At 39.2% G+C, this 24,897-nt stretch overlaps 1 protein-coding gene across 1 annotated transcript in view; it reads right to left on the bottom strand.

The window, feature by feature from the left end:
• Window positions 1-24,897, bottom strand: part of LOC5564298 (serine/threonine-protein kinase 26) — a 242,242-nt gene that overhangs the window by 214,022 nt on the left and 3,323 nt on the right. The window lies entirely within an intron of this gene.

A 24,897-nucleotide genomic window follows, 5' to 3' on the forward strand; every position in this document is an offset into this window, starting at 1 on the left:
CAGCTTATAAACTGAGAGCTTTCTTTGCCAAAGTTGCCATTTCCGCATTCGTATATTGTGCGGCAGGTACGATGATATTCTATGCCCAGGTAATTCAACGGAATTTCCATTACGAAAAGATCCTGGGCCAACCGGGAATCGAACCCAGACACCAATATTTCCATACATTTTCTCGACGACAAACTCGCGTAGCACATACATAATGTTCATGGATGACGAAGGGTTCAATCAATCACATATTTAACCGACCGCACGAATCTTCTCTTGCTGTAGGGATCTCCATGTACTTTACTTCACCACTTAACATTCTTCCACACTTCAAATTTCTTATTTCATCATCAATTTTGAGTGGTTTTCAAAAGGCCACATCGGAAGATGATGAAAAAAACAAGCCACAACTAGAAGGCCTCAACACATTTTAGAGTAAACAAAGGCGTCAACTCACTGGCCTCATCAGCGTCGACCGGCGTCTATGGGCACAAATAAAAAGGGCTGCACAGCTTTTGGTGAAATAAAAGCCTCATTTCCTTTGACTCGTTTTTTAGCAGGATTTTTTGCTAAAATCATAGTAATGAATATTCATAGCTATAAATCAGTTTATCCATCGACTTTCTGGACGATAAAATAACACACAATGCTTAAATTCATAATTGAAATTTGATCTATTGTTTGACAAAACAAGATTACATTTTTCTCATTGTTTACTTTTTGGAGATGAGGCCTTTTGAATTGTTAGTCTTGAAATATAGAAATGAGGCTTTTTTAGGAAAAGGCCGCATTTGCGATATATATCATGGTTAGCAAAAATGAGATGGGGCCTTTTAGAAAAATGTAATTTTTTCAACTTTTATGCATATTTTTGAATGACTATTCAGTAAGAATAGGCTCTTATATACTAAAATCAGCAAAAAACCGATTTGTTTACATTTTGGACTTGAGGCCTTTTTTGGTCTTAACCTCAATCATCGAAGCTCGACGTAGGCTGTACAACGACGGTCTTGCTATCACAGTCGCAAAGACGGTAGGGAATCTATCATCGACGCGACCTTTTGCAGCCCGTCGCTGATCAACAATATGAACTCGAGAGTTGGCGAAAAATACACCCACAGTGACCATCAATCGATCCTCTACTGCGTTGGCCAGAGAAGTTGTGCAGTATGGCAGAGGAGGAATGGATAACGTAGGTGGAAGACAAAGCATTTAGACAAGAATCTTTTTATCGAAGTACTCCGAGCAGTAAGCGACGCTCCAAACATTGATGCAGGAGAGCTGACAGAAGCGTTGGCAAGATCGTGTGACGCAACTATGCCGAGAAAATTGGAACCAAGGAATCAGGCGTCCTACATACTGGTGGAACGACAGACTCAGCACCCTCCGTGCAGCCTGCTTAAGAGTCAGAAGACGCGTGTAGAGAGCTGGATCGGAAGCCATAAGGTGATCTACCGGCTGGCCAGAGCCGCGTTCAAATGGGAGATATCGACGAGTAAATCGAACTACTACAAGGAGATGTGCCGGGAAGCTGACGCAAAACCCTGGGACAACGCCTATCGAGTAGTGACGGCGAAAATTAAGGGCTCAGTAACACCAGCTGAAATGTTCCCCGACAAACTGAAGTTGATAGTGGACGTTCTCTTTCCTACGCAAGCTCCTACCGCGTGGCCGCCCATAACGTACGCTGACGCAGATGAAGAAGAAGGTGCAGAAGCTGGTGTTGCTGCCAAAACTGGGAAAACCGCCAGGAGATCCTGCTTCATATAGACCAACATGCTTGCTGGATACTGTTGGTAAACTTCTAGAGAAGATCATCCTCGACAGGCTGACGATCTACACGGAAAGCGAGAACGGATGATCGAAAAAACTGCCTGGAATTCCGTAAAAAGACGGTGGATGCTATTCGGAAGTCATCGCGTGCAAAGCGAGACTGCGGAGGAAGTAGAGATGTTGACGACGGAATCGCAAGATATCATTGAATCGTGGATGACTGGAGTCAAGCTGCAGGACGGTTCAGCAGTTTGATATCAACGTCGCAATCTCATCGAAGCGCTTTCTAAAGCACCTTGGAGTAATGGTCGACGACAGGCTAAACTTCAGCAGCCTCGTTGACTATGCCTGCGAAAAGGCAACGAAAGCAGCTAACACTGTAGCTAGGATCATGTCCAACATTCGAGGATCGAGAAGCAGTAAGAGGCGTCCATATTGAGATACGGAGTTCCGGCTCGGGCTGCAGCGTTGAGAACCAAACGTAACCGTGAGAAGCTGGCAGGTACGTTCCGACTCATGGCTATACGGGTGGCGAGTATCTACCGCACTATATCATCAAAGGCAGTGTGCGTTATCGCCGTAACGATCCTCATCTGCATCACTCTAGCTGAGGACATAGTATGCTACCAGCAAATGGACACAAGGAATGTGAGAAATACCATCAAATTGGATACAATGGCTAAGTGGCAGTAGGAGTGCAATAACTCGGAGAAAGAAAGGTGGACCCACAGGTTCATTCATAACACGTCGGATTGGACGACAAGAAAACATGGAGAAGTGTAGTGGATGCTTCCGGAAGTATCTGCACAGGTTCAAACACTCAGAGTCACCACATTGTCCGGTCTGTCCAAACATCGAGGAGACACCGGAGCATGTTATATTTGACTGCCCTCGATTCATTGATATACGAAGCGAGATAAGCATAGCATAGCATAGCATAGACTGACTGTACATGTCAATGGTTGCTACTCCGTGATTGATCGGAACTGGTAAGAATTGCACTTCGATCCAAATCAATAAGGGATGGGAGTTTCCGCTTACTCTCGAAGTGCAATTTTAGCAGATCTAATATTATTGATCAATAACGGCGCCGGCCAAGTCCTTACGGTCAGTTGGGATGGGAAAGGAATGTTAGGGTGTAATGATTGTTGCTTTTAAAGACCGAGAATACCTCTGCATCTCCACAATCACCACGGGAAGGGTGAGCTCATTGATATACGAAGCGAGATAATGTCAAAACCGCAAGCGTCTTAAATCCGGACAACATCGTGCAGAACATGTGCCTGCATGAAAGCACTTGGATTATGGTGAACAGAGGGATAACGCAGATTATTTTTTCGCTGCAAAGGAGATGGTGTGAAGACCAGAGATATCCTGGCCGCGATCGGAGTTATATATGCACAAAACAGGATGTACACTGAAAATTAAAATTCATACATACATCTTTTACCTACGATCATTTACTTTACTGACAGGAAATAGTAATCACCCTGTAGAGCGGGCATAGCGTAGTATGGGTGATAAGTCGTCGGGGCGCCTGCAAACCGGAAGTCATTCTCCAACCGGAATTGCAGTAGCGACCCTGGCACTTGACCGAACAACGTCGGGTCGGAGTAAGCTGAGTCCACCGCCAGAGTAGCTGAGTAATTCGTAAAACAGCCCCGGAAAATGGTCGTCGGGGTGCCTGAAAACCGGTAGTTTCCCTTCACCGGATTCGCAGCACCGTCCTCGACATTTGCCCGGGCAGCTTCGGAGTAGGCTAAGTCCAACGTCAGGGAATAGTTCAGTATATTGCGTTGTTGCACCGCGAATGATCGTCGGGCACCTGTGAACCGAAATCGCAGGACTGAGCTCGGCATCTGCCGCCGTGGAAATCTTCGTTGGAGTAGGATTGACCCACCGCCAGAGTAGTCCTGAGTAGTATGTAGCATATCACCGGCTTGAGTTGTCAAAACGCCAATGAACCGGAAGTCATCCTTCAACCGGAATCGCTGGACCCATCTCGGCATCCAGCTGGTCAACCAGGAAGGTTCGAAAAGCAACAGCGGAGAATGAGTCGTTGATGAGCTACGAAATGCACATGAGCGTTCAGTAGAAGTTCAACAGGGCTCTGACGTGAGACCAGCGCAAAAGAAGTATACTTCGTCGCACAGAAAGCTGTCCAGAGCCCCGACGAGATCTTCAACCGCTAATTGGGCAAAACGAGTAGCCGTAGAGACACCGTGGAAATTTCGTATTGAGCAGCGTTTTTGACGATATTAAGCTCCAACGAAATGCATGAGCACAGTGATTGTTTTTTGTCCGATTTTAAAGGTTTCAGAACATTCCATCTATTTAAAAACCATTTTTTTACCTACGCCTCTTGAATCTAATGAAAAACTCTCCAGAAGCACTTATATTTGACGAGTTAAGATTATTACATACAACAATCGAACAGGTTTTGATCAATAATTTGAACAATAATAATTGTAGTTTACTATCACAAATCACTTCAAAACATCTCGCAAAAGTCTTGAACAGTTTGATAATAAATCTTCAACCTCAACTGTAAGGCCGTGTTCAGTGTCGTGTACTATACTCGACTCGAGGTAAGGTTCAAGGCAGGTTGTAACAAGCTTGATTAATAGCAGTTGCGGAAGAGAGCCCCAAAAAGAGAGCGATGCTAAAACTCATTTTTTTGTTTATTTGCCGTTGGGGTAGGTATTTTGTGGTTTGTGGGCTTGTGGCCGTGCGGTTAGTGTTGTCAGGCACACCAAACGCGGTAAGATTTTCTACAAGAAATGCGGTGTCAAAGATAGATTTTTCTTGCTAGGTCTGCGGTGATTTTGAAAATCGTTGCTAGGTGTCCTTTGATTGTTTTGTGTTACCGCATTTGGAGCACATTAAGTCAAGATTTGCATCTCAAAAGGAAACAGCAATACTTTGCTGGCGTGATAAACAAACCCTGAACATCCAATAAGCAATAGTGTCCCCCAGGTTTGGAGCTTGTTTAGCGAGGTTTTATCATGCACTGTTATCTCCACGATATAATCAGAGCTGTAGCAATAGACAAACATACTCTCATGATATGTTGCGGATCATGATTGTTACAGAGAACGATAAGTGAGAGATATTCTCAATTTTCCCAGAAATCAACAATTGCAAAAGATACAAACTCTTGTGGAATTCAAGGTATAGTACTATACCTTTTAGTATCGGTTTTCATCTATTTATTTTTATTTATTTTTTTTCGAACGGTTTGTAACGAAAAACTTTTGAAAAGAAGAATAAAATATTGCTATGTGAACATTCTCACAAATATCAAAACAAATATATAAATAAAAAACTGGTTTTAAGGGGTTGTGCACAAAAAATACTGATATCATTTGAAATTCAATAGTATTTTCAGCAATTTTCGTTTAGTGAAATTATCTATATCTTCAATCAAGACACCATTAATGTATGTTCACTTTTTGTAAAAAGTAACAATATATCTAACTATCATCAGAAAAACAATACTTTCTTACTATGGATCTCTCAGACACGAACAATTTCTCCGAAGACATCATACATATAAAACCAACTTTTCCGGTGCAAAACCATTTCGATCACGAATTCAGACCCCTGGAAACACTGTGCACTCGGCTTCTGGCCCCCTTTGCAGTTCTGCAAGATTAATCTCATCAAACCGGCCTCTACGGCCTGTGGCAGAGCATGCCTCCTCAGCAGAGAAGTCGATGTTGTTATGGTGTAGATCCGGAGTACCAAAGCGGCAAATCCAGTCAGACTTCTTTCTCCGCTTTTCTCTCGTTTTGCTTATTGGGACTCTTTTCTCTTGCGCCACTTGACGATGACGATAATCGACCTAAGGCACCTAAGATTGCGCCCCTTTTTGGAATTTCACTTCACCAGCCGCAGTGAATAATTTATAGGCTTCTTCTTTTTCTACTTGGGGCACCTTACGCCCTGTGTTCTTTATCGATGCTTTCGATGCTTTGGCGCAACTTGTAGTAACTATGTAACGGTTAAGACTCCCACCGAAACTAAACCGACCGACTGACGAAGAGCTTCAAATACGAGGAGAGTTAGAACTGAAGCTGCATTTGTGTAACGACGCGATACATATTCCTAACCGACCGGCACCTGATTTGGTACTGATGAGGCCTCCCCAGGTTCCCACTGGTGGTGAATGCTGCAGACAACCTCATTTCTGCGTTGCATGGTGAAAACAACAATGGCCGAGTGGTTGGACCGTATTTAGGTGTTTAATTTCGAGTGGCACCCGTGTTGGATGGATGGATGTGTTTGGCTTGATTAGGTTACCAACCAACACTCATCATCACTCGCGCCACCATTGTTAAACGCGGCCGGATGGCTCTTGACGAGCTCCGGTGGCTTCATTCAGCCATTGGGCAAGCTACCCGAGCAAGAACGTGTAACTAGTGCCTGTCTGTAGCATAGTATATTTTGATAATATACCATAATTAGGTATTGTTCAGTAGTCCATGTATTGCCCATATATAAATTGAGTATTACTATGGTAATAAACATAGTGTTTTAAGCAAAAAAAAATATATTCAGTATGGTATTGAGTTATTGAACAACAAATCTATTTACAATTGAAAAATTTCACTTGCGTATGAAAATTCATCAATACCTGATCCAATTATCAGTTTGATGTTTGCAGAATATGCATGAGATGTGATAAGTATTGGAAATTATCTGGTATGGAATTTTTTTTTTCTGCTCGGGTAGTCAGACGGCCACAGACTGTACGAGGGGAATACCGAAAGTAATGATAAGAGCCCTGAGGTTGATTCATATATAACGTACGAAGATGTTTCGAAAAGCACTTTTTGCAAAGTAACACAATATATCAGACACAATCTACCCTTTGCCAGTGGTAGCCATATCTGACTGATCCATTGATACATAATGAGTGATATACTAGGCATATATTAGCGAAGTTTTAAGTTCTTATAGGCAAGACCCATCGATAGAGGATCTTTTCGTAAAGGAAATTTTATCTATTTTCCGGAGCTTTAAATATTTTCGTCCTTGCCATACGATATACAAAAGGCGAAAATGGTCAATTTGCAAAGCAAGCTCTCAGTTAATAACTGTGGAAGTGATCATACGAACACTAAGTTGAGGAGCAGGCCTTGTCCCAGTTATGGGGAGGGGGGTGGGGCGGTTTATCGACAGAACTGTCCGAAACTTTGCAATGAGAAGCACATCTATACGATGTACGATATTTGTGACTAAATAGGAGATCAGTAGTTTTCAAAAAACTGCATTGCCGAAGTGAATCAAAAGTGCCGAGAATAGGATCTAGCTCCCTATAGGTCTTCAAACTTCTAAATGGTACGTTAATGCTTATATGTTTATATGAGGATGGCCCTGGTGTAGTGGATAGAACACACGCCTCTAAGCCGAGGACCTGGGATCGAATCCCATCCCCGAGATAGTCACTCATATCGTTAATGTTATAGTGACGATTTCTTTCGGAAAGGAAGTAAAACCGTTGGTCCCGAGATGAACTAGCCCAGGGTCAAAAATCTCGTTAATAAAGATAGAAAAAAAAATATACGTTAAAGTTGAAATAACAAAATTACATTTTTTATATAATTTTTAATTTAATGCAATCTCAGTTACATAATGCAATACTTTCTTGGAAACTATTTGTGGAATTCCACAAAGAAGTTGACAGAACCCTTCAAGCATCCCTCCTCAGATTCGTTCAGGCATTACTTCAAAGAATTCCTACATCAATTCTTGAGATTACATTTTTCTTTTCCTAAGAGTTCCATCTGAGGATTCTTCTTGGAATTCTACGAAGGACTTTTCAAGAAATTCTCCCAAAGATTACGGAAATTCCCGTTCGTTACCGGGTTTTTTGTTTCAAGTGTTGCTCTGGAAAATAAAGTAAGGATTTGACCAGTTCCTCTTCAATTGATTTTTCGAACAATTATATATTGATTTCTTCAAAGATTTGAACCAGAATTTGACAATTCGCCAAAGAAAAACAACTAAAACTCTCACCGCTCAGCGAATACATAACGGATTCAATCAATCGGATTTACTCGTACACATCTAGTTACGAAAAGTGGCGAAAGGATCTCGGGAATGTTTCTGTGATCGGAGTTATTCCGGTGGGTCACTGGAAAGGTCGGGTGGAAAGGGTGCATTTGTGTCCCTGGAGGTAGGCACATTTCATGTCACAGATAATTTTCGGTATCGGCTATAATGTGGCCACTATATAAAAGAATTTAAATAAAATCGCATCAGTGTAAACCTTTTGAGAAATGACTGAATTGGATAACCATGAGTGCTGCATTTGATTAATCCTAAAAATGACCATTTTCGGTTCTCCGGGAAGCTTCAAATTTACGATAAAATCTCGCATAACTTGTGATCTCGCCCTAAAAGCCATTGGTAATCAAGCGTGTAGCTCCTTGTTTCTAATTAAATGAATGGCCCAGGATAAAAATAATTACCACTGGGAGATTGAGGAGGATCTTCTCTTCATCGTAGCATTGTTGAATATCGTGCAAATCCATTCGTTTGCTCGGTAACAACAAGCTACACACTCGATTACCAATGGCTTTTAGGGCGAGATCACAGTTTATGCGAGAAATGGTCAATTTGTATTTTAACATCTGTGCCAAAGATTGTTAACCTGTCAACTATCACTCCGTAACAAGTTGGCGGCGTGCAATCTTAATTTAATATTTTCAGCGGAAAAAAGTATCGGAAAATAATTTTCTGTACCACTTCTAAGTTGTCCCTTCTGACAGTTTTAAACTGCAATAAAAAAAATTAGAATTAATTCAACATAGAACTAAAAATAACTAAATTGAAACACCGTCAATTTTCTACTCACGTGGGGCAAGTGAAAAGTTTCTCATTGGAGATTGAATTTGTGTTTTCTCCTTAGGTAGCTATAATTGTAAAAGGTTCGCAATTATCATAGAACAACATAACGTGCTGAAAATTCAAGAAACTTTATACTCAAAGTGTTAAAAGCTATTATTAAGGCCAAATCAAGGAACTTCTCTAAAAAAAGGGTTGCTAAATATTACGATATTAATATGTTTACTTCGGACAGCTGATTAAAAGGAAGACGTTGATTGAATAGTTCCAATATAAGATAACGCACGTAAATCTTGTGAAATGTCCATGTAAAGCTAGTTCAAAAGATAAAAAATGGGGTATAGGTGTATCCACATAAAAAATAAATACTTTATTGAAGGATACCGTTTGATTTTTACCGAAGAGTTATCCCGATTTTCTTAACAAATAACGAGCGGTGTAAATTCTACAGAGCAGAAATGCAATTGCTGTCCCATGATGTAAGAACTAACATTGGAAATGTTAAAGTTATAATGTTGTCGAATCATTTCAACAAACATAACTGAACAGAAAAAATTCAAGTAACAAGAATATCTTTTTCTTCGTTTACATGTTACTTATGTTATTGTTCATTGGGAAGCCTCAAGAAATGTTGAAGGTAATGGAATTGTGAACATAACTGTTAGTTTTTGAGTTTATTGTTCAAAACGATAAACTTTTCACTTACCCCACTTGTCGGGCAAGTGAAAAGTAAGGAGACGTTTTTCAAAAACTTTTTGTACTTGTTTCTTCAATTTTGTACTTGTTTCTTCAATTTTGCATAAAAATCAATTTTAGCGTACTGTTCATATTTGGTGTGAATCAAGCCAAAAATATACACGACCTCATTTGAATTCCAACTGACGGGGTTGGTGGTCTTATGGCTACCGCTTCTGCTACATAAGCAGAAGGTCATGGGTTCAATCCCAGGCCCGTCCCTATCCTCGTACGCGGGTAGATCACCTTTTCGTGGTGCGTTACGGGGTAAGATCTACCAATTTAAACCCTAGTCTCATCTTGTTTCTCGAGCTAGAGTAATATGTTTTGTTAATTCAAGGATTCGCGGTACTTGTTACTGGCAACAGTTTCTGAAAATTAATCTATTTTACCTAGCAGATGGTTAAAGACTCGGAGTTGGTCAGTCCCGAGACTTGAAGCCAGGATAACAATCATGAGTATTAACTCAACAAGTACTGGTAATTCAAGGACTCATCATCAAGGACAAGGATCTGATTACTAAACAAATTTTCTAGCTTGATTCGGTTTTGCTGCTAGTATAAAGCCCCTATTTTCTAGTATTTTTCTAGGACTAAACTAAAAGCGAAACAAGGATGTGACTAGAGTTCCGTTGCATGGTCAAATATCAGTAGTATCGATTTGGTTTCTCAGAAATTTAATCGATTATGTTTGCTAAGGGGCGCGCCTTCGCTAAGATGTAAATTTCTATGAAGGGTGTAAATAGCGGGACCTTTTCATCATAGTCGATTTGTATCAATATCTGAGGAATCAAAACAAGAACTGTACAGAAATCGATGCTCCATTACTTATCAATGGAAATGGAGTAATGCGACATGCACTATACACTAAGGATACGGGTAATGCCACAATAGATCTAAATACTGGTCGCAGTGGCGCATCCGAACAGAGAAAAAAAAATCCTCGTACTTTGTAGTTGTATAAATCTATCACACTCAAAACTATTTGTTTATAGCAAACGCTAGAACCAGAGACGGACAGGAAACCGTTTCCCTAACGCTTCCTTTCTTCCACGCGCATACCTTTCCTTACGCCTGATTCATAGGCAGTCTGCTAACCACAAAAGCAAACCTCTCTGCCATGCCTTTCCCACAATCCATACACTCCCGCATGAACTGGCTTAGATGCAGTGGTATATACGGTCTACGTGGGAGCCAGTATAATGCATCATCAATTCCTACCCCTTCCCCACATTGGTCTGCATTCTGACGTGGCAGGCACCATTGTCGTCTAAAAAAAAGAAGATCACCACAATGGCCGACTTATGCCCCTACTCACGCTTTCAAAGGCACTAAACTGGAGAAATAGTAGGCAATCGTCTCTGATCTTCTTATTTTAAGCTTTCTGCTAGTGCACAAAGTCAAAATAAAAAGTACATTGCTGCTGGATGTTTTCTTCGCAAGATTTGTGCCTTTGAAGTTTCAGTGCAATCTTAGAAGTTGATTCTAAACTGTTTCACCAATTCGCTGAGCGGTGAGGGTATTTTTGCTTTTATGCCAGGGTGTCTATTCATTTAAAGAAATGAAATTTTCTGATATTTCCAGATTGCTCCAGGTTTTAAAAGAAATAATTTCAGGTTCAGGAAATTCTCCAATATGTATATTGGATAATATTTTCCATTTTAGGTGACTAAAAATTTATTTTCAAAGATTTTCGCATCGAAACACAAAAACAAAAAATATAATGATAAATTTCAAAATATTTTTCAATGCTATAAAAAATAACTGTCTGTTTTTTCTAAATGGGTAAACAGCTTGAGAAAAAAATTGCGATTTTCTTTTAATTTTCCCCGAAAACCAGAAAGGCTTTTCAAATGATCTGAAAGTGCCTTTAATAATCAAAGTCAGATAGGAAGTAAAACTCTATTGAAAATTTAGAAAAAAATAGCCTTCTCTTTAAAATTAGATTAAGCTTTATGGACATCAGTATCGCACCCAGAAAATTTCCTTGGAAGCCGTTTGGTATTTTTTGCATAGATGATATCTTGGGGTAATCAGGGCTGGTAGTGACTGACGGTCTTGGGAAAAACAACTTCAGAGATCTTTTAGCTGAAAAAAAAGAAATAAACAAACAAACAGGAACCGCGACATGAGAGTTTGATTTCTCATTTGAGGCAAGAATATTACTAAGACTATTATTAAAATTCCTTGTGATATTAGGATAAGTAAAACTACACGTTTTGTTGTAGATTTCTTTCATATATTACTCCAAAGATCTTTTCAGAAGTTTGATTATATTATCAATCACGAGATTTCTAAGTAATTCTTTCATGATTTTAAATTTAGATATCTTCAAGAATTCAATCTGGATTGTTTCTAGGAATCAGGATTCCCCCTAAATTCATTTCATTCTTCAAGAAAATTCCAAGTTCTTAAGAAATTTTATCCATTGATTTTTCATAGGATTTTCTCTAACATTCCCGTTTAGAGCATCTTTGAAAATTCGAAATTCCTTCAAGAATTCCTATCTTTTCAAGGAAGTCTTCAAAGAATTTTCCAATCATTCATCACGGGATGTTTCCAGGGAAATGCCAAGTAAATTTTTCAGATTTTTTGGGAGAAAATTTTGAAAAAAAAATCACGAAGAATTACTAAGGAAAATTTTAGAGTAATCTCTGATAAAACTTGTGTAAGTTCTAAGTATGCCCTGATAAATTTCTACGATGATCTCTGAACTCCTGGATTCTTGATGAAATTCTTTCTAGGATTTCCTTGATAAATTACTGAAGATGACTGAATAAATTGGAACCTCTGAAAAATGCCGCACAATTTTTTTTTTCAAAAATTCCTTGAAGAAATTCTGACAGAATCGCTGAACAAATTTATTTATCAATGCTTCGATTATTATAATTGTAATAATTGACGTAATATTAACTGGCGTTGAATCTTAAATTAAGATGTTAAGAATCAATTAAGATTTGGAAATTTTATTTGGAAATTTTTTTGATAGATATTCGAATCACGACAATAATATTTGAATGAAATGCTGGAGATTTTTGGAGCAATTCCTGAGAGAATTCGAAGATGAATTTTTTAAATAATCCCCATGGAAATGCATGGCATAAAAGAAAAAATCAGCGTAGGAATTATTCTAACGTTTCTAGGAAAAAATATCGAAACGATTTTTAACGATTTTTTTTCAAAAACTTTGGAATAAACCTTTGTGTAAGAGCTCTGTGGAAAATCTCCTAGAAGTAACAACTGGAGAAATCGGCGAAAGAACTAGTAAAAAAACATCTGCAGAAAATCGTGGGATAATAAGGTTTTTTTTCAGAGTAGTCTCTGAAAAAAATACTAGAAGTTGGAAGGATTTTCTGGACCAAATTTCAAAGAAATTCCTCTAAGAGTCCCTAGAGAAATCGCTGGTAGGATTCCTGGAGAAATTCCTCGAAGAATTGGAGAAGGAGTATCTGGAGGAATTACAAGAATTCCTTAAGCAGTCCTCGAGATCTGAGAAAAATATCATTAAAAACTTTTGGAATAGTGGCGTAATAGTCTCTGAAGGTTTGTCCGAGCCTCTAGAATTTCGCACCAAGATAGAATTCACTGCAAGGGGCTGTCCATTAATTACGTAAGACAGTTTTGATGATTGCATAATAATCTGCGTTATCCCTCTGTGCATTCCAAGTGCTTTAATGATGGCCCATGTCCAAATTTAGGGCACTTGCGGATTCTGACATCATCTCGCTTCGTATATCCCTGAATCGAGGGCAGTCGAATATAACATGCTCCGGTGTCTCCTCGACATTTGGACAGGCCGGACAATGTGGAGACCCTGCGTATTCGAATCTGTGCAGATATGTCCGGAAGCATTCATGGCCTAACAAAATCGGGGACAGGAAGACCCGTTTGGATTGAGGCTGTGGGTCCACTTTTCTTTCTCCGAGTTATTCCACTTCTGCTGCCACTTGGCCATTGTATCCAATCTGATGGTATCCCTCACATACCTTGTGTCCCTTTGCTGATAGAATGCTGTGTCCTCAGCCAAAATTATGCAGATGAGGATCATTCCTGCGATAACGCACACTGCCTCCAACGATATAGTGCGGTAGGCACTCGCCACCCGAATACCCTTGAGTTGAAACGTACCTGGCAGCTTTTTTTCGGTTGCGCCTGCTGAACCGCCTTGCAGTTGCTGACCAGTACCACCCCCGTTTTGTGATGAGCCAACTGCAGCTTGATGCCAATCATCCACGATTCAATTCTATCGTACATCATATTACACAGTGTTGGACCAAGTATGGATCCCTGTGAAACTCCCGCCGTTACTTTGGTTAACCGGGGTAACCATTACCCGGTTCTGTAAGTAAATTTGTAAAACAGATATTCGGGGACTCGCATTCTGTGTAGGGCAGCGGCGATAGCCTCCCAACTGGCACTGCTGAACGTGTTCTTAACATCTATCGTTACGGAATCCGTACTGCCATCTCTGATAAAATCAACTTAGTTGGCGAATTTAGATACCAACTTTAAAAACATGGTTAATACTGGTGCATGTGATCCAGTATTCTCCACCCCAGTACAAAACAGGATTTCTCTAATATTTTTCCCACTTTTTTTAATTATCATGCCATACAAACTGAGTTATAATTTTGTTTTTTTTTTTTGTTAATCTTTTAGAAATACAATAACAAATAACCAATTTTAACATTAAACTTTTCTATTGTATTCAAATATTTGCAATTCTGCTCTATCCGGGTATAAGTATTTTCAAAAGCAAAACTTTTCATTTTAAAAGGAATTCCTATACGAGTTCCAGGAGAAATTCCTGAAGAAATATTTGAAACTAGTGGTCCCGGCAAACTTCGTCTTGCCATCAAGTAGGCTGTTGCAAAACGTCATGTAATCCCCCATACAAAATGACACATTAGTCTTCTCCGGTTTTCTCGATTATTCCGGAGACTATCCCAAACTTTTTTCTCACACGAACACGTCGCATCCCTTGTCGTGTGCAACTGTGAACAACTGACACCACTCCGTTCATCCATTTTCAATTTATTTCGTGACATACAAACACCACTCCATTTTTATTTATATAGATAATTCCTGGGGAAAATCAACACAAAACCCAATTACGGGGGAATTTAGATTAAGAATATTTATGGAACAAAAGCTGGAATATTTTAGTAAGGAATATTATGATTATTCGTATTAAATTCTAATGAAACTAAAAGTCTGGAACCACCCAGAGAAAAAAAAAATCGATCCGCCAGCAAACGATTCTTTAGACTTTTTCTAGACGGAAATGATGCAAACTGTAACCTCATTAACCCGTATAGGCCTGAGTGAAAGCAAAAATTCTAAAACCCTCACCGCTCAGTGAATTCTTAATGGATTAAAATGGTTTTTTGTCAGTATACTGACACACATATCTTGTTTCTAGAAGTGGACAGAGAAACGCGGAAATATTCTTGTGGCCAGAGTTATTCCGGTGGGTCACTGGGTCAGGTCGGGTGAGAAGGGTACTGTGCATTTGTGCCCCTGAAGGTAGGCAAATTTCAAGTCACAGAAAATTTCCGGAATCGGCTATAATGTGGCTACTGCATGACGGAATTTAAGGAAAATTGCATCAGTGTAAACCTTTTGAGAAACGATTGAAGTGGATAACTATGAGTTTTGCATTTTAATACAAATGACCATTTTATGGTCCCGGGACGCCTCAAACTTATGATAAAGTGGACAATTTGTATCTGAACATCTGTGCCAAGTTTATGGGAACGTATTTTAGTGCACAATTATGTTTGATTTCTACTTTTCGAGAGTTGAAACGGTTTAGTATCCAACAAATCTACAGCTGGTTATTCCGGGCATTACGTCCAAATGGCCACATCCGGTGTATTTTAAATGATGCAAAACTCTTCATTTATAATGTTGAATATCAGATCCTAATGATTTGTGCAAATTTAAATGATTTTCATTGCAAATAAATAAAGGTAACTTGGCATGTCCCAAAAAATAGCCCTTTTTTACCCGACTTGACCCAGTGACCCATCGGAATAACTCCGACCTCAAGAATATTTCCAAGTAGCTCTGACCACTTTCAGAAACTAGATATGTGGGCCAGTGAACTGACAAAAAATCATTTAAATCCGTTAAGAATTCGCTGAGCGGTGAGGGTTTTAGTATTTTTGCTTTCACTCAGGCATATACGGGTTAAGTTTCTGAGAAATTAAACTAAATTGAGTTTTGGACTCCATTTTACTCACAGTGAATCAAAAATGTATACGTCTTATGCAAATATTTAGAATAATAATATAAAATGAAGCGAACAATGTGAAAGAGGTGGTTGTCGCGTGAATATCATTTATAGACTTTGAAGACCTTTCAAAAGAAAGATTATTGTGTTCTGGAAGTTTATAGTACAAAAACGGAGCATTTGATTAATATAGTATCTTTAAAAGGAGCCTTTCCCAACATTGCGACTACGAAGCAAGGCCATACTGAGGGTATCTGGGTTCGATTCCCGGTCGGTCCAGGATCTTTTGGTAATTGAAATTTCTTCGATTTCCTAGGGCATAGAGTATACATCTTGTCTGTCACACGATATACGAATGCGAAAATGGCAACTTTGGCAAACAATGCTCTCTCAGTGAACAACTTTGGAAGTGCTCATAGAACACAATGCTGAGAAGCACACTTTGTCCCAGTGAAGACGTAATGCCAAGAAAAAGAAAAGGAAAAAGTTCAATACGTTTATAAATGTACATAAAAATGGCGTTTACGAATATAATTCTAAACACATCAGTTGATGATCTTTATAGAAGACAGTGTTTCAGTCTGTATCTCTAAAAGAAAACGAATCCCTACCCTATCGCAGCAACAGTTCAGTGATCAGAACTGTGTCGCAAAAAAATAGCTCTAGTTAGAATACAGCCAAACGCATAAATTGGTTCCCCTTCGACGCATCATTTTCCACTCATCATAAATATGTACGAATTTACAAATAACATACAATTAAGTTAGCCGTAATCATACGGTGTGCGAAACAATGAGAAATGCAACGTCTGATCGGGCCTCGGTGCTCACTTCTTAAAGCACGTTTCATGTACGGGGAGCGGGGGGACTGCTCAGGTGTGCATTTCCACATGACGTTGCATCTCGCGCAAGCCGCAATGGCTTGCGAGGTGGGTGGGATGTATTCCGTTGAAAGTTGAAAAAAATCTTGCCACAAAAGAGAGACTAAACAGAGACCAAACAGGACCAAAAAAAGAAACCTTATTGGAATAAGTAGATATGTATATATAAATCCACATAGAATCTGAGCGGACACTTTTTAATTTTATTTCGTTCAAATTATGTTTGCAATAAATTATTGAATCACCGGAAAATGTTTCAAACATATTTTGTGCAGATTTAAAAATAAGAGGTTTGGTAAATTATAATCTGTTTTCCACAAAAAAAATTAACAAACTACAGGGCATAGGTAAAATGATTGAGATAGGCAAAATTTTGCCTAACTTCAAATACTTATAACTTTATGAAAAATGGATGAAGCAATCGATGGCAAATTTGATCTAGATTCAGGAATTTGCTTGGCCATGCATATTGGCCACCGGAAACCTATTTCAATCATTTTGCCTTCTTTTTCTTCATTTTTTTTTTGGCATTACGTCCTCACTGGGACAGAGCCTGCTGCTCAGCTTAGTGTTCAATGAGTACTTCTACAGTTATTAACTGAAAGCTTTCTTTGTCAATGTTGCCATTTTCGCATTCGTATATCGTTTGGCAGCTACAATTATACTCTATGCCCAGGGAAGTTAAGGAAATTTCCACTACGAAAAGATCCTGGACCGACCGGGAACCGAACCAAGACACCTTCAGCATGGCTTTGCTTTGTAGCCGCGGACCCTAACCACTCGGCTAAGGGAGGCCCATTTTGCCTATTCATTGTATATTAAATATCTAATAATTGCCAAAAATGCATTAGGCGTGGAGAATAGGCATCATGAATGTTCCTAATTACTTTTTGATACTATCCTTAATAGTAATCCGACATTACATTCTTCACATTCATTAGACATTTCTCCCATCCACAGCAGCGAAAGCATTCTCTTGCGTTTTCACTCCGCTGTTTCGGACAAGTGGGGGGAAAATGTGCTTTTGTTTTAAATATAAAAATATTCATTCTGTTTTGTCTACGCCTGGAGAGCCTGCACTCCATTCTGCTTTTGTCCACGCTGCTGACACCATTTCTCGGAGTTGTGATTATTATGACTGTTCTTATGAATTTGTCCCACTCGCTCTCGTTGCACCGTTTTTTTTTTTCGCTGCTTGCATCTTGCATCAATCAACGTTATTATTTTGTAGTGAAAAGGCACGCGCCGTCGCCATTCCAAAAACGGCAGTATGGGTATTTTCGTTTGCACCTGTACAACCAAGTTTGCTGCATAGAGGGCAAAGTGAGGTTGCATCTGCCTTCAAAGTGAGCATTGACGACATAACGAGACTGGTAGGGAGTTATTTATCACTACAGGAAAGCAGAAGTTTTCCGTGCTATGGAATTTTGTACTGCAATTACACCAGAAATATATTTTTGAAGACTTACTTCAGATACCTTCACAAATTCCTCTATGGATTCGTCGGGAGATATTTCTTAGAATCATTCAGGTCGTTTCTCCGGAATTCTTAAGAAACTTTCTCCCAAGGATCTTTTAAGAGTTTATACAATAATTCAATAAGGGTTCTCTTTTTTTCAATTAGTTTTCTTGGAATTTCTTTGAAAAATCATTCAAGGTGTTTTAAAAACGCTTGTAGGAATTTCTGCATGGATTTCTCCAAGAATTCCTCTATGTATTTCACCAAAGAATTTCAAGGGTTATTCCAGAGATTCTACCAGAATTACGTCGCTACTGGGACAGAATCTGCTTCTCAGCTAAGTATTTTCATGAGCCCTTCGATTGTTTTGAAATGAGATACTGCGAGCTTTTTCGTCAATGGACACCTGTATATCTTGTGCCAAGTACAAAGATACTTTGGGGAGTCGAGAAAATTTCTACCTAGAAATGATCATCGACCGGTAGGATTCAAACCCATGGGCCACGACCCTTAGATAGGCCTTGCTGAATAGTTGCACGATCGCCGCTACGGCTATTGGGGTAACGCTGATTCATGCAAAAAAAATCATAAGATATTTCTGCAGGAATTTCTCTGAGAACTCCTTCAGATTGTAGAGTAAATTCGCTACTTATGGTTTTCTATTAGTTGAAAAGGTAGATTTTCATAGTTATAGACCCAATTGTGGCAATAATAAGCAAACCTTGAGATAGTGACAAATGCTAGTGGAGTTCATTCTGAATTAAGCCTTCAAACTGTATAGACCACCCTCTGTTAATAAAACGTTATTTAGTTGTTTGAGATTGAGTTTTTTTCTGGCCCATCCGCCTAATCCTTGTTATTACAATAGGTGACTCAATTTTTACAACGATTGCACATCTGCTTGTAACACTTACATAGCGTAAACAAATACATATTGAACAAATTACACCACACATTTCAATACAAAATACCCAAAGGGTAAAAAGTTACAGCCATTTAAAAGTGGTGCAATTTGATTCCGTTCACCTTTTGCTATTAAATACCGAAGAGGATCAGGAAACATTGCAGATTCTCTACCAAGACTTGTTGTTGGAAACGATTCAGTTGAGTGTGAAACTGACATTCATTTTCTTGTGCTTGCTGTTCAAGAATTAGCTGCTATTGATGTGGGTGAAATCTAGAATGCTTCTAAAGTGGATCTAGAACTCAGAGCAGTCAAAGATTGTCTTATGTCAGGCAACTGGACTGATCTTCTAGTTAAACCAGTGACGACTCGTAACCTCACTTTCTACCTGTTTTACGTATCTAAAAATGACTATTTTGACAAATTTAGATCATATACCTAAAAGTTTATGATTGAAATCGTGCTTTCTAACAAAACTCTACTCATAAGATGCAAATTTATTGCTGAAATTCAAGAATTTCTGTTCGTGGAACAGGTGGATTTGAGGTTAGGGAATCGCCACTGAGTTAAACCATATCAACCATTTCTAAATAAGCTTGGTATGATTGAAGATAAGTTTGTCACATGTTAAAACATGAGAGTCATCCAGAACGCATAAACCGAGAAGCAAAAAAGATTGTTCCAAAGTTTGAAGGATGCCAACAAATTGGACTTCCAAGTAAGCCGCCTCCAATGAGTTACCTACAAAAACATGAATCGACGTTGCCATTGATTTTACGGGACCACTTCCTTCAGGAGAATACTTACTAGTGGTAGTGGCTTATAGAAGTTGAAGTCATGTTAAGGCGAAGTAGGCCGTCATTGAATTTTGTACGTGTCGTTGATGATTGTTGCTAATTCATCTCACGATTTCGAATCAAAGAAAATCAGTTGGATTTGCTCTGACACAGCTGGAAAAGTATCAGCATACTTTACTTTACTTTACTTTACAGCATACTTTTTCAAGTCAAAATAAACTATCAAGACTGAGTTTTATCACTTTGAACTGCAAGCTGAAAAGTCATCATTGTTGCCAAAACGAATGACGGGCTACTTAGCTTTAAAGATCACATTTCAGGAAGTTGTCAATAAATTTTAAAGGATTTTTATACGGTTGGGATATCCAAGAACTCTATCAATGCTAAACAATTCATTGTGTAAGAATTTGAATAGTGTTAAAAATTACATGACATTTATTTGAACCATTCAGCACCATATTGGTCACATGAAAATGGATTGATGGAAAGACAAAATAGATCGCTTTTGAACAGATTGGAAATAAGTAATGCATTGATAAGACAAGGATTTGAACGACTAATTAATCATGTATTATACGACCCCGCATTCAACAACTGGAAAAACTCCTACGGAATTATGTTCTCGAAGTACAATAATATCTAAGATATCATTCATTGAAGATTTAGAAACAATTCCAGTATCATCGAACTATCGCGATAACGATGTAATAAACAAACAGAAAGAAAAATAAAGACAATACAGAAGACGCCATGCTCATTAATCGGATATTAGGGATGGAGATATTGTTTTAATGAGAAACTTGTTACCAACGAATAAACTTTCTACAGCGTTTAGAAGATCAAAACATAAAGTAACAAAACATACAGGAGCCCGAGCTATAGTAGAAGATCAAGAAGCAGGAGCAGCGTACGAAAGAAACATTGCACATTAGAAAAAGATTATCCCTCCCATATCAGCTGCAACAATCAATTGTGAAGAAGACTATATCAACCCTGCAATAACTGAATCGAATCCAGTGATGACGCAACAATCCTACCTTCGGATAATGATGAATCTGAGTTCCTGATGAGATGACTGATTTGCGGATGTGCACAATGAACTACACTGCGGAACACGTTTTTGTCTCAAGCACCAAAATACCGCTATTGACTTAATTAAGGGTTGCTGAATCCATTTCCGTTGTCAAAAATATCGTAGCACGTCTAGTTTTTTTAGATATTGGCTGTTGAAAATGCAAAATTTGAATTTTTTGACAACTTGCATGCAAGTTTCCCAGCTTGTTTGGCAATTTATTTGCTTAATTTGCCACTAAATTCAAACTTCATGTGTATAATAATACTTATCAACAAAGCTCATAATACTTTGAATGCTCAAAAATTATTTTTGAACGATTTAGGAAAGTATTGTATTTTGTCATATAAGAGAAACGATGAATTTTGTATGGAGACTGCAAGCATATCGAAAAATCGAATGATCTAAATTTAATCGTGCAATTTCAACCAAATAATATCTGAAATGAAAGCATAAAAGCATAAAACATAAAAGCAGCCATCAACAACGCAGCCGAGAACATCGTCGGGTACGTGGAAAGGAGGACATGTGACGATTGGTTCGACGAAGAATGCAGGCAGGTTTTGGAGGAGAAGGATGCAGCGCTGGCTGCAATGCTGCAGCAAGGAACGCGACAAAACGTGGAGCGATAAAAAAGAAAACGAAAGCAGCAAACCCGCCTATTCCGGGACAAAAAGCGCCGCCTGGAAGAAGCGGAATGTGAAGAAATGGACCAGCTGCATCGTTCACAAGAAACGCGAAAGTTCTACGAGAAGCTTAACGCATCCCGAAAAGGCTTCGTGCCGCGAGCCGAAATGTTTAGGGATAAGGACGGAAGCATCTTGGCGGCCGGACGTGAGGTGATTGAAATGTGGAAGCAGCACTACGATGAACACCTGAATGGCACGGAGAACACAGGCGCCGAGGGTCACGACAGCGGAGGAAGTGGCTACGTCAGCACGGCGGATGAAGGAAACCAACCTGCCCCCACATTGAGGGAAGTTAAGGATGCCATCAACCAGCTCAAGAATAACAAAGCCGCTGGTAAGGATGGTATTGGAGCTGAACTCATCAAAATGGGCCCGGAGAGGTTGGCAGCCTGTCTGCACCGGCTGATCGTCAGAATCTGGGAAACGGAACAGCTGCCGGAGGAGTGGAAGCAAGGGGTCATATGCCCCATCTACAAGAAGGGCGACAAACTGGAATGTGAAAACTATCGTGCGATCACTATCCTGAATGCCGCCTACAAAGTGCTTCCGTCGTCTATCACCAATAACAAATGAGTTTGTGGGAAGTTATCAAGCTGGTTTCATCAACAGCCGCTCGACAACGGACCAAATCTTCACTGTACGGCAAATCCTCCAGAAATGCCGTGAATACCAAGTCCCAACGAATCACTTGTTCATCGATTTCAAAGCGGCTTATGGAAAATCATGGACCAGTACAGCTTTCCGGGGAAGCTCACAAGATTAATAAGAGCAACGATGGACGGTGTGCAGAATAGCGTGAAGATTTCGGGCGAACATTCCAGTTCGTTCGAATCCCGCCGGAGAGCCGGGTTAAATAACCGAGGTACGATTTTTACAAGATCCAGCCAATTTGTTTGCTTCGCGGATGATATGGATATTGTCGGCAGAACATTTGGAACGGTGGCAGACCTGTATACCCGCCTGAAACGTGAAGCGACAAAAGTCGGCCTGGTGGTGAATACGTCAAAAACAAAGTACATGCTGATAGGCGGAACCGAGCTCGACAGAGCCCGCCTGGGAAGCAGTGTTATGATAGACGGGGATACTTTTGAGGTGGTTGATGAGTTCGTCTACCTCGGATCCTTGTTAACGGCTGATAACAACGTTAGTCGTGAAATACGGAGACGCATCATCAGTGGAAGTCGCGCCTACTATGGGCTCCAGAAGAAGCTGCGGTCGAGAAAGATTCACCCTCGCACCAAATGTACCATGTACAAAACGCTTATAAGACCGGTGGTCCTCTATGGACATGAAGCATGGACCATGCTGGAAGAGGACCTGCAAGCACTTGGAGTGTTCGAACGAAGGGTGCTTAGGACGATCTTTGGCGGAGTACAGGAAAACGGTGTGTGGCGGCGGAGAATGAACCACGAGCTCGCTACGGTTCGCTACGGCGAACCCAGTATCCAGAAGGTTGCGAAAGCCGGAAGGGTGCGCTGGGCAGGACATGTTGCAAGACTACCGGACAACAATCCTGCAAAGATGGTGTTCGCGTCGAATCCGGTTGGCACAAAAAGGCGAGGAGCACAGCGAGCGAGGTGGCTTGATCAGGTGCAACAAGATCTGGAGAACGTGGGCCAAAATCGAACACACAGCCATGGACCGAGTAAATTGGCGTAACATCGTTAACGAGGTTTTATCAAATTAATTGATGTAACACCAACTAAATAATCTGAAATGAAAGTTTAAGTTCATTTTTGTATGCTTGATGAATGAAATCACTAAAATGTTTGATAAATCATTCTTCAAATTTTAAGTAAACATCGAAACCAGTGTTTTATGCGACTTTGGCGACCTGTTCCAAAAAATTGAGACGTGCTGGAACATTTCTGAAAACGGCATCAGATTCAGCAACCCCAAATCTACTAGAGATACATAATTTGGATCTTGAGACACGCAAAGATGTCATTTTTGTTACGCTTTGCTATTGATGTTTAAATTTAAATAATTGTATTTTAAGTGATAAATCTAGACCAATTTGAAAGACACAAAGCTTAGTGTGTTCAGGTCTTTCTCTTTGGAAACCAGCGACACAACTTCTTATAAGAAAAAGAAGATGTGCTATCGTTGTATAGTAGTTGACAATGATTAGGTTTGGAAATAACAAATTCAGATTACTTACACAGTTAAATAATGATCAAGTTGTAGGCAATTCTCGTCTAAGGAATCTTAGACGAGAATTGCCTACAACTGCGAAATACGTGTCAAATGTACAAATTAAAATTGAAACTGCGAAAAAAAACCACGTGTACTAGACGATTTCACAAAAATAGAAATGTCTGGGATTCAACCAGTCACCTCCTAGTCGTAATTGCACTACTAAAACAAACTACCAGATAAATTTTCATCCAATTTGTAGAAGATTAGGAGATACATCAAGCCCAATTTGTGTTTTTTCGCTATTTTTTACATTAAAAAAATTCTAGCAAGAATTTGAAAAACGAAAATCAAAATAAATACCAATGAACGCATTATTAGTATTTTACAACTTTTTGGAACACTGTATGCCGATTAGAGATGGTTTTTACCTCATAAAATTGATTTCTGTTCATTAAAATACCTATAAAAACATACATTTCTCTACAGTTTTTGTTCTACGAGATTCTTAAGTTTATGTCCAATCATAATAATTCAACCGCCTTTGCCTTTTCTGAACATTATTGTATTACCGTAAAGTGGCGTAATTCAGCGCAGTTAAGGAATAAAAACATTCAAATGGGTAATTAAAAATGAGTATAGCATCAACAAATGTGCTTTATGAGTGGATCGTTAGCAAATCAATTGTAGATTATGGGAAAAATATAAACTAGACTGTATTCATAATTTACAGTTGTGATTTTATTGAAAAAGTTTACTTGTCGAAATTGCCTAATTCCGCGCATTTTTGAAGCGCTTTTCCATATTCCGCGCAGAAGAACGCCTAATTCCGCGTACTCGCGAAGCAATCAAATCAAGATTAATTTCAATGTAATGCAGCATTCATTCATTACGTAACGCTGAGATAAGAAATTTTTGTTTGAGCCGTTTAGTTTTATTTCTCATATTTTTATGACTATCACATGAAACAAAGATAAACATTTGTTACGGTCTTTTCATTAACGTTGCATTGATACTTGTGAATTTCGTATAAGGGAATGTGGGGCAGTTTGGAGACCTTAAGGAAAAGTCGATAGAAGTGCAGAAAATATTATGAAATTATCAGTTCTATATATGATTTCCAACAATTTTTAGATCCGCACGATGTCCGTTGTCTTTTAAAGTTCACGAATGAATGAATGATTTTTGAAAATTTGTCATTTTTCGTGTCGATTTTTGTCGATGGGGTGATATGAGCATCCTATTTTAGATTGTGAAATTATCTCATAGATTCTAGTAATTTAATTATTTCGTTCACTAAACTGGAAAGTAAATAGCGTTTGAAAACACTCTGTGCAAAAAGTATAAATTTTAAAGAACATTGTAACAGTCAATCATC

The sequence above is a fragment of the Aedes aegypti genome, chromosome 2 (assembly GCF_002204515.2).
Source record: "Aedes aegypti strain LVP_AGWG chromosome 2, AaegL5.0 Primary Assembly, whole genome shotgun sequence".
Lineage (NCBI taxonomy): Eukaryota > Metazoa > Arthropoda > Insecta > Diptera > Culicidae > Aedes > Aedes aegypti.